Source organism: Carlito syrichta, unplaced genomic scaffold, assembly GCF_000164805.1.
Source record: "Carlito syrichta isolate Samal-C Ts95f unplaced genomic scaffold, Tarsius_syrichta-2.0.1 Scaffold126519, whole genome shotgun sequence".
Classification (NCBI taxonomy): domain Eukaryota; kingdom Metazoa; phylum Chordata; class Mammalia; order Primates; family Tarsiidae; genus Carlito; species Carlito syrichta.
In genome coordinates, this window is record NW_007070615.1 from 22,368 (window position 1) to 33,447 (window position 11,080).

Below are 11,080 nucleotides of genomic sequence, written 5' to 3' on the forward strand. Positions count from 1 at the left end.
TGGGATGGTCTCAAACCCATGGGGTCGGTCAATCCACTCGCCTCGGCCTCCCAAAATGCTCGGATTACAGATTGAGATAATTTGTATTATTACAACATTGCAATACAGGGGGGGCCAAAAAAGGCCACTCCACTCCAGTCTGGGCGACAGAGTGAGACTCCAACTCAAAAAAAACCCAAAAAAAACAGTGGCCTGAGGTTTACTTCCTTATCAGGGCTATAAGAAGTCTGGGTTGCTGCCGGCTGGGACTCAGGAGGAATTCAGATGAGGCTCATAGTTTCCCCTGTTCAGGGCCTAGAGTCCTTGTGTGGTGTGTTAGAGAATTGAATTCTGGGACCTGGGTGCACAGGTATTAGGAGACTGAGAGAGTGAGAAAGACACAGGTGATTCAGACAGGAAGCTCGGCTACTCTTAGGGCTGGGGGAACAGAAGAGAAGAACCTAGAAGCTTAGAGAGGCCCCCACAGCTGGCAGTCGGGCCTCCGAGTGGGATGCCGTGCAACTGGTGCTCACCCACTGGAGGGGAGGGCACAGCTGGAGCTGGGAGGTACAGCTGTCCTCTTGCTGGAGCAGTGCTGTTAGGAATGAAAACAGCAAGCAGCCGCTTCTCTCCTCTTCCAGTCTCCCTAGGCTGAACCTCACAGGATATTGTCAGGCAGGTCTGGAACACACGATGGCAGACAAGCTCAAAGCTGGGTCCAGTGCAGCTCAGGACGAGTATGGGAGTGAGAGCTTGGAGGAGAGCGCGTGCGCAAGCGCACCAGCTAGCATGACCTTGTGGGGAAGTATGGAGACGGCACCTACCTGGGCTTAGCTTTAATCATTAAAATGTGTAGCCAGTTACCCCCAAGCATTTATTAAGGGGCAAATTATGATAGATACTATTTAAAGAGACTTTGTGGGCCCAAGCTCAGCCTTCCGTGAGCTTGCTGTGTTGTTTCATAAAACCTTCCACTCATCCTTAAGTCTTTATGAAGTTGTGTGGTAAAGCATGTTTTTCTTATGTGTTATGTAAAGGCATCATTATTAAAGTTTTAGATGACATTGGAATGAAAAGTATTTAATTACAGTCATAAGATTTTGTTAGTTTTAGATGCTCTCAATTAAGAAGTTCATCTTCCTAATAGTAAAGCTATTTCCTATTTTTTTTTTTTTTTGAGTTGGAGTCACTCTGTTGCACAGACTGTTTTTTTGAGTTGGAGTCACTCTGTTGCTCAACCTGCTGGGCTCCGGCGATCCTTCCACCTCAGCCTTTCAAGTAGCCGGAATTACAGGCATGTGCTACCATGCCTAGCTGATTTTTAAAAATTTATTATAGAGATGAGGTCTCGCCAAGTTGCCCAGGTGGGTCTCGAACCCACGGGCTCAGGCAGTCCTCTCACCTCAGCCTCCCAAAGTGCTAGGATTACAGGCTGAGCCACCGAGCCCGGCTTTATTTCCTATTTTTTTTTTTATTTTTTATTTTAGTCAGAGTATCACTCTGTCACTTGGGCTAGAGTGTAGTAGCACACTCATGGCCACTGTGGCCTCAACCTGCTGAGCTCAAGTGATCCTCCTCAGCCTTCTAGATAGCTGGAACCTCAGGCGCACACCGCCTCACCTGGCTGATTTTTTGATTTATTGTAAAGATGAGGTCTTGCCAAGTTGCCCAGACTGATCTCGAACCCCTGGGTTCAGGCACTCCTCTTGCCTCTGCCTCCTAAAGTGCGCCCGGCCAAAGCTATTTCCAAGCTTGACTTGTGCTGTTCTCTTGCTTCTTTGCATAAGAAGGGAGTTTGATTTTTCTAGTGACAGTTTGCTCTAGCATGTCATTTAGTTTTATTTTTCAAAGGGATCAGTTTGGAAGATTATATTATAGTTATTTGTTTTTAATGCTTATTTTGTTAAAGTCAAAGTAATGCATTCATGTGATAAAAGGTCAAATAGAAGGCCTTATAACAAAAATCAATGGCCTTTCGCCACATTCTTGCTGTCCCAGTCCCACTTTTCAGAGGTGATTAACTGTTTTGTTTGTAGTGTTATCAACAGTAATGCCTCTGTAACTCTCACTAATATGCCTATGCCTATACCATTGTTTCTTGGTTTATCAAATAGGCGTTATTGACTCCTTTCCATGAAAGACAAGGATTACCTTCCAGGATTCTTTTCCTTTCCTTTCTATTTTTGATAGTTACATTGTAATATCACATTCTCCCATCTACTCTTTTTATTTTCTTTTTTTTGCACTCTGTCGCCCAACCTGGAGTGCAGTGGCATGCATGGCTCACGGCTACCCCAGCGTTGACCTGCTCAGGACCTCAGGCGATCCTGCCGCAGCCTTCCACGTAGCCAGAACTACAGGTGTGCGCTACCATGCCCGGCTAATTTTTTTGAGTTATTGTAGAGATGAGGTCTTGCTAAGTTGCCCAGGCTGTTCTTCCACCTACTTTTGATAGCGTCTCCTCCCTCCCGTACCACAGGATAGGATGATGTTACTACCCTGGTCTTTTCTCCCTCTCTGCCCCTCCTGCCTCCTCATTTTTGTCATCTATGTCTTTGCTTTTAGATGTAATGCTTCGTAACTTTTATGTTGTTTTATGTCACATTTAATTTTCTGTATTTTGCTTTGTAGTTGAAGTCTGGAAATGGAAAACAATAATTGCATACATGACTATGACTTTTTTTTCCTCCACCGTAGAGCCCAGTGGTGTGGGAGGATTTTTTTTTTTTTCCTCTATGTGTCTGATGTCACTTGTGGGCTATTTGAAAGACACTGTCCCTAGGTCAAATGGATTCTTCTTTTCTTTTTTTTGAATCAGAGTCTCACTCTGTCGCCCAGGCTGGAGTGCAGTGGCCCACTTATGGCCACTGTAGACTCCACCCACTGGATTCAGGTGATCTTTCCGCCTCCGCCTTCCAATTAGCTGGAACTACAGGTGTGTGCCGCCATGCTCAGCTAATTTTTTTATTGTAGAGATGAGGTCTCATCAAATTGCCCAGGCTGGTCTCAGGCAATTCTCTCGCCTCAGCCTCCTCCCAGAATGCTGGGATTACAGGCTTGAACCACCGTGCCCAGCCGAGATTTTTCTTTCTTCTCCTTTTTTTTTTTTTTTTTTTAGTTGGAGTCTCACTGTGTCGCCCAGGGCGGAGTGCAGTGGCATGCTCACGGCCACCCTGGCATCAACCTGCTGGGCCAGGTGATCCTTCCACCTCAGCCTTCCAAGTAGCTGGAACTACAGGCATGTGCTACCATGCCCGGCAAATTTTTTATTTATTGTAGAGACGAGGTCTTGCCAAGTTGCCCAGGCTGGTCTCAAACCCACGGGCTCTGGCAAACCACTCACCTCAGCCTCCCAAAGTGCTGGGATTACCAGTTGGGCCACCTGAACCCAATTGATTTTTCTTTTCTTTTCTTTTCTTTTTTTGAGTTGGAGACTCACTCTGTCCAGACTGGAGTGCAGTGGCTCCACTCCAGATAATTTTTTGATTTACTGTAGAGATGAGGTCTCGCCAAATTGCCCAGGTGGGTCTCGAACCTGTGGACTCGGGCAATCCACTCACCTCAGCCTCCCAAGGCACGGGATTACAGGCTGAGCCACCAAGCCTGGCTTTTTTTTTTTTAATCAATATTTTTTTATTATGATATTGTGGGGTACTGTTGATTTTTCTTTTCTAAGCTCTGTTTTTACTCAAATTTAAGCCACATTTGACTTTGCTTCTCTTTCACTCTGACTTTAATTCTGCGGTTGTTTTTCTTTTTCTTTTTTTTGAGTTGGAGTCTCACTCTGTCGCCCAGACTGGAGTGCAGTGGCTGCTCCCGGCCACCGCAGCCTCGACCTGCTGGGCTCCGGCGATCCTTCCGCCTCAGCCTTCCGAGTAGCCGGAATTACAGGCATGCGCTACCATGCCCAGCTGATTTTTTGATTTATTGTAGAGATGAGGTCTCGCTGCCCAGGCGGGTCTCGAACCCGCGGGCTCAGGCAATCCACTCACCTCAGCCTCCCAAAGGCACGGGATTACAGGCTGAGCCACCGAGCCCGGCTTTGCGGTTGTTTTTCATTGTTCCTGATGTGGTGAGATTTCTATTCACCACCCTAGTGTTCCCCAAGAAGCAAGTCCTATAGTTGACCTTAGACTTTTTAAAGAAATGATATTTTGTTGAGTGAATCTTCTATCCTAGTTTAGATTCTGGACATGTCCAAGCATGTAAGCTGAGCCCCCTGGGTTTTTTGTCCTGGTTTGGAAGGTAGACACAGGCCTGGTCTGAGGTTTGCCCTCAGGCAGTGCTGGCTGACTTCCTTTTGGTATGATAATGCTATTGATTAGACTAATGCCTCCTTTCACAGAATTTGATTAGATTTCCTGGCCTGCTCTTCTTTGTACATTGATTTTTAAAACACTCTACATTTTAATCTTATACATTATGTACAGATTTGACTAAATTTAACTCCCTTGGATATTTCCTCCAAATTCCAGTACTCCTGAGGTGTAGCTGAGTACCTGGGTGCTCTGGGCCAGGACAGTTTTTTTGCTTCTACTATCTTTCATTCCCACCTTTAGTGGTCTGGAAGGGCAAAAGCAGGAACTCCTGTACCAAATTGCCCACTTCCTCAACCTCTTGTGGTGTACATAATAAAGAAGGACCTTTGGTGACCATCTAGGCTAAGGAAGAGGTTTTAGTAAAATTGTAATCATGTTATTGTTTTGGGGAATGGGTGTGTATGTGTGTGTGTGTGTGTGTGTGTGTGTGTTTTGGGGTCTCACTCTGCTGCCCAGGCTGGAGTGCAGTGGCATGAGTGGCATGATCACAGCTCACTGCAGCCTCAACCTCATGGGCTCAGGAGATCTCCCACTTCAACCTCCCAATATATATATTTTTTTGAGTCAGAGTCACTCTTTCCCCCAGGCTGGAGTGCAGTGGCATGCTCAGGTGATCTGCCTAGCCTTCTAAGTAGCTGGAACTATAGGCGCATGCTACCATGCCCGGCTCATTTTTGGTTGCTATGTTGTAGAGATGAAGTCTCACCAAGTTGCTCAGGCTGCTCGCAAACTTCTGGGCTCAGGCAGCTCGCAAACTTCTGGGCTCAGGCAATCCTCTCGTCCTGGTCTTCCAAAGTGCTGGGATGACAGATTTAAGCCCTGCACCTGGCCTTTTTATATTTTTTATGGAGATGAGGTGTCACTGTGATGCCCAGGTTGGTCTTGAACTCCTGGACTCAAAGCTATTGTCTCGTCTCAGCCTCCCAAAGTACTGGGGTTATAGGCGTGAGCCACCCTGCCTGGTCAGGAATGATCTTTTCAACGAAGTGTTTGACTGATTTGAACATCGCTGACACTGGGTGATAGACAGCTGTGCCTTTTATTTGCATGTGGCATTTAGAGCCACGGGTCAATATGTGTTGCCGGTACTTTCATCTCACTTTTCACATTGTTCAGAGGAGTCACCGTCAGTCCCTCTGCTGCTGCTCCCTGTGGTACACTGTTAGAAAATTATGTAGGGGTCTTGGTCTCCTACAATTTCTTTTTTTATGTCTAGTCAGTTGCTGGAGTTACTTTGATATAGGGCTTTTTAGATGCCTGACTCAATCTCTTGCACAAAATTAAGAAAATCATATCCTCAGAGATGGATGTCTAATACAAAATGAGGAAGTTGAGGCCCAGTGCTTGTGCAACGAGTTGGGTAATGAGTCAGGAAGGGTGGAGCCACGAAGAATTCTGCGTCATCCTCGTAACTAAGGGTGACCATTTGTTGCTGGGCACGGAGCTCCTTGCTTTATCTGGATCATCTCACTTAATCCTCACCTCGTCCTTTTGAGGATAGGAACTGCCACTTTTTTTTTTTTTTTTTGAGTTAGAGCCTCATTCTGTCACCCAGGCTGGAGTGCAGCGACACATTCATGGCCACCCCAGTGTCAACCTGCTGGGCTCCAGTGATCCTTCCGCCTCAGCCTTCCAAGTAACTGGAACTACAGCTGCGCTACCACACCTGGCTAATTTTTGATTTTTTGTAGAGACACAGTCTCACCAAGTTGTTCCGGCTGGTCTCCAACCCGCAGGCTCTCACAATCCACTCGCTTCTGCCTCCAAAGGTGCTGGGATTACAGACTGAGCCACCCAGCCCAGCCCACTTTTTAAATAAAAAATAATGGCAGAACTGCAGCTTAGAGGTTAAGTCACTTGTCCAGGGGCTCTGGATATTTGGGTAACAGTCTGTGCTATTTTTAAAAATGCAGATTAATATGTTTTCACCTGTTTGCAGTTCATCTTAGTTCAGCCATCCGGAGAATCTGACTCCTCCCTGACCCAGTTAAAGTGCTTCACTGAAATTGACTTGGAGGAGTTGGGTCTGGCAACCTTCAGCAATATGCACATGTCAGTCATGCCTGGCTTTAGCCAAGTTGCTTCCTTTAGGATTTTAGAAATGTATCATTTACAGATATCCCACTGTAGCTCAAGGAAGCCAGAATGAACTTTGCCTTTGGTTTTACAGCATGTGCTGAACAAAAGGGGTCAGAGAGCTGAAGCACGGACTCCGGAGAGATGCAGAGAGACAGGCAGAACCAGCAGGCCTGGGAAGCAGACGGCCCTATCGATTTGTGCTGTGGACTGCATTCTGGAGCAAAGAATGGAAATCCATTATGCCAAGTGCAGAGCGTACAAATCCCTTTGAAAAGCAGTTAGATGCCACCTAATCCCAAATCATTTAAAAACACTTTTGAAGTAACCAGAATTCTAAAATGCTCTAAGCAGTTTGTCTCTTAGACTAGAGCAGTGAAATGGATGGAAAAATAGCATTTTAATGGTGTCTTTCTTTCTCCCATATATTATGTTTAATTGTGTTACTTCATGTGTTAAATTGCATTTTAGATAAGTACAAATCTAGGGGCTTGGATGTATTCCCTGGGAGATTTTGAATCTCACACAAAACATATGATAGGGAAGAAACCATAGGGCAGCTTATCAGATATTCCTCTGTAAGATTTTTTAAAATTTTTCCATAATTTTAGACTTTTAGAAAATACAAGAATAGTACAAAGAATTGTCATGTACTCTTTACTCAGATTTTCCAAATGTTAAGATTTTACCATGTTTGCAAAAGCCTCAGAATAGTAAAAATTGGGTCACCTACATGGAAACGATTCACCTAAAGAATAAAGTGTGCAGTGCTGTATACTGTTACATCATAGTCAGATTTCAAACGTGTGTGTTTGTGTGGGTTTATACAAGTAGAGATAATGTTTGTGTACTTCGGAAACACTCAGCTTTTCAATGTACATTGAAATTTAAAATACCTGTGTCTTTTGACCAAGCAATTTCACCTTCAAGAATTTATTCTTTTTTTGAGTCAGAGTCTCACCCTTTGCCCAGGCTGGAGTGCAGTGCACACTCATAGCCACTGCAGCCTCGACCTGCTGGACTCAGGCGATCCTTCCACCTCAGCCTTCCAAGTAGCTGGAACCACAGGCATGTGCCACCATGCCTGGCTAATTTTTTGATTTATTGTAAAGATGAGGTCTCGCCAAGTTGCCCAGCTTGGTCTCAAACCCGTGGGCTCAGGCAATCCTCTCGCCACAGCCGCCCAAAGTACTGGGATTATAGCTGTAAGCCACCATTCCCAGCAAGAATTTATTCTCAAAGTATCTATCAGATAATATGCTAAAAGGTTTTTTTTTTTGTTTTTTGAAATAAGGTCTTGCTCTGTTGCTCAGGCTGGAGTGCAGTGGCTTCATCATGACTCACTACAGCAAAAACCTCATGGGTTCAAGCAGTTCTCCTGCCTCAGCCTCTCAAGTAGCTAGGTCTATGGGCATGCACCACCACACCCAGCAATTATTTTTTGTAGAAACAGGGATTTGCCATGTTGTCCAGCTTGGTCTTGAATTCCTGGCCTCAAACAATCCTGCTACCTTGGCCTTCCAAAGTGCTGACATTACAGACATGAGCTACCACGCCTGGCCACAAAACTCTAAGATTAGTCACTTATTTGCACAGAAGTTACACTGGTATAAAGAATAATTTTTTTTTTTTTTTTGATTTGGAATCTCACTCTGTCACCCAGACTGGAATGCAGTGGCTGCTGCTGGCCACTGCAGCCTCGACCTGCTGGGCTCCGGCGATCCTTCCGCCTCAGCCTTCCAAGTAACTGGAACTACTGGCGCGCACTACCACACCCGGCTCATTTTTTAAAAAATTTATTGTAGAGATGAGGGCTCGCCAAGTTGCCCAGGCGGGTCTCGAACCCGTGGACTCAGGTAGTCCACTCACCTCAGCCTCCCAAAGTGCGGGATTACGGGCTGAGCCACCAAGCCCGCCTAAGAATAATTTTTAAAAATATTTTTCGTTGTGAAAATATACATAACAACTTTACCACCGTAACCATTTTTAGACATATGGTTAGGTAGCATTAAGTACATTCACACTATTTTGCAACTGGTCTCCAGAACTCTTTTTATCCTACAAAACTGAAACTCCATGCCCTGGCAAGTCTTAGGCTGCTTTGTGTCTCTGTGAATTTGAAGGGTACCTCATGTAAGTGGATTCATACATTATGTCTTTTGATTTGGCTTATTTCAGTGAGCAGAATATCCTCAGGGTTCATTTATGTTGTAGCATGTGTCAGAATTTTCTTAAAAAACTTGTTTTAAATAAGACTTTTGTTTTTTGGAGCAGTTTTAGGTTCGCAGCAAACTTGAATGACAGGTACAGAGATGCCCTCTAGTCCCTGCCCTTCCACAGGGGCAGTCCTCCCCACTGTCAACGTCCTGCTGGGTGAGGGGGAAGGCGATAGGACATTTGTTCCAGTCAGCGAACCCATGTTGACAGGTCACTGACACCGAAAGTCCATCATTTACATTCGCGTTTCCTCTTGGTGTTATACATACTATGGGTTGCAACAAGTGTATAATGACACACATCCACCATTATAGGGTCATACAGTCGTTTCACCGCCCTAAAAAATCCTCTGTGCTCCACCTTTGCATTCCTCCCTTGCCCTAATCCTTGGCAACCACTGACCTTTTCACTGCCCCCATAGTCTTGCCTTTTCTGGAAGGCGATACAGTTGGAATCATACAGTATGTCGCCTTTTCAAATGACTTCTTTTACTTAGCAATATGCATTTAATCTTCAACTGTATCTTTTCATGGCTTCATACCTCATTTCTTTTTAGCACTGAATAATATTCCATTGTCTGGATGTCCCACAGTTTATTTGTCCATTCACCTACTGAAGGACGTCTTGGTTGCTTCCACATTTTGACAATTTTGAATAAAGTTGCCTTAAACATGAGTGCAGTTTTTTGTGTGGATGTGAATTTTCACCTCCTTTTAGTAAATACCAAGGAGTTTGATTGCTAGATTGTGTGGTAACAGTGTGTTTAGTTTTGTAAGAAGCTGCCAAACAATTTTCCAAAGCAGGTATGCCATATTGCATTCCCACCAGCAATGAAGAGTTTCTGTTGCTCCACATCCTTACTGCCTTTGGTGTTGTCAGTGTTTTGGATTTTTTTAGCCATTCAAATAGATGTTCTTATTGTTTTAATTTACAATTCTCCAGTGACATATTCTGTTGAATATCTTTTCATATGCTGCTTACCATCTGTAAATTTTCATTTTTCTTTTTTTTTTTGAGTTGGAGTCTCACTTCGTCACCCAGGCTAGAGTGCAGGGCACGTTCACGGCCACTGCAGCCTTGATCTGCTGGGCTCAGGTGATCCTTCCCCCTCAGCCTTCCAAGTAGCCAAAACTGCAAGTGCGTGCTACCACACCAGCTAATTTTTTGATTTATTGTAGAGATGAGGTCTCACAAAGTTGCCCAGGCTGTTCTCGAACCTGTGGGCTCAGGCAATCCTCTCACTTTGGCCTCCCAAAGTGCTGGAATTTTAGGCTTGAGTCACCATGCCTGGCCTTGGCATTGTGTTTTAAAAGTCATTGCTCTACCTAAGGTCATCTAGACTTTCTGTGTTACAGGAGTTTTATAGATTTGCATTTTACATTTAGGTGTTTGATCCATTTTGAGTTAGTTTTTGTGAAGGGTGTAAGGTCTTCATCTAGATTCATTTCTTTCTTCTTTCTTCTTCTTTTTTTTTTTTTTTTGAGTGAGTTCTCACTCTGTCACCCATGCTGGAGTGCAGTGGCATGATCACAGCTCACCATAGCCTCAACCTCCTGGGTTCAGGCTGTCCTTCCGCCTCAGCTTCCTAAGTAGCTGGGACTACAGGCGTTGCCACCTCACCTGGCTAATTTGTTTGTTTGTTTGAGTCAGAGTCTCACTCTGTCGCCAAGGCTAGAGTGCCGTGGCACACTCATGGCCACCCCAGCATCAACCTGCTGGGCTCTAGTGATCCTTCCGCCTCAGCATTCCAAGTAGCTGGGACTACAGGTGCGTGTTACCACGCCCGGCTAATTTTTTATTGTAGAGATGAGGTCTTGCCTAGTTCCCCGGGCTGGTCTTGAACCCATGGACTCAGGCAATCCACTCGACTCAGCCTCCCAAAGTGCTGGGATTACAGGTTGAGCTACCGAGCACAACCTAATTTTTAAATTTTTTTTTTTTTTTTGAGTTGGAGTCTCACTCTGTCGCCTGGCCATCGCAGCCTCGACCTGCTGGGCTCCGGCGATCCTTCTGCCTCGGCCTTCTGAGTAGCCGGAACTACAGGCGCGCGCTACCACGCCCGGCTAAGTTTTGATTTATTGTAGAGATGAGGTCTCGCCAAGCTGCCCAGGCGGGTCTCGAACCCGCGGGCTCAGGCAAACCACTCACCTCAGCCTCACAAAGCGCGGGATTACAGGCTGAGCCACCAAGCCTGGCTTTTAAATTTTTTTTTATAGCAACAAAGTTTCACTAGGTTGCCTAGACTGGTCTCAAACTCCTGGGCTCAAGCAATCCTTCCATCCTTTCTACCTCGCCCACCAAGTTGCTGGGATTACAGGCATAAGCCACCGCCCCCAGCCTAGATTACTTTGTTGTTGTAGATGTCCACTTGTTTTAGCACCATTCATTGAAAAGACTATCTTTGCTAAATCATTGTATTACCTTTGCTCCTTTGTCAAAGATTATGTGACTGTATATATATATATATATATGTATATATATATATATAT

General features: G+C 45.0%; 1 protein-coding gene across 1 annotated transcript in view; it reads left to right on the forward strand.

The window, feature by feature from the left end:
* Window positions 1-11,080, forward strand: part of NRF1 (nuclear respiratory factor 1) — a 114,255-nt gene that overhangs the window by 5,804 nt on the left and 97,371 nt on the right.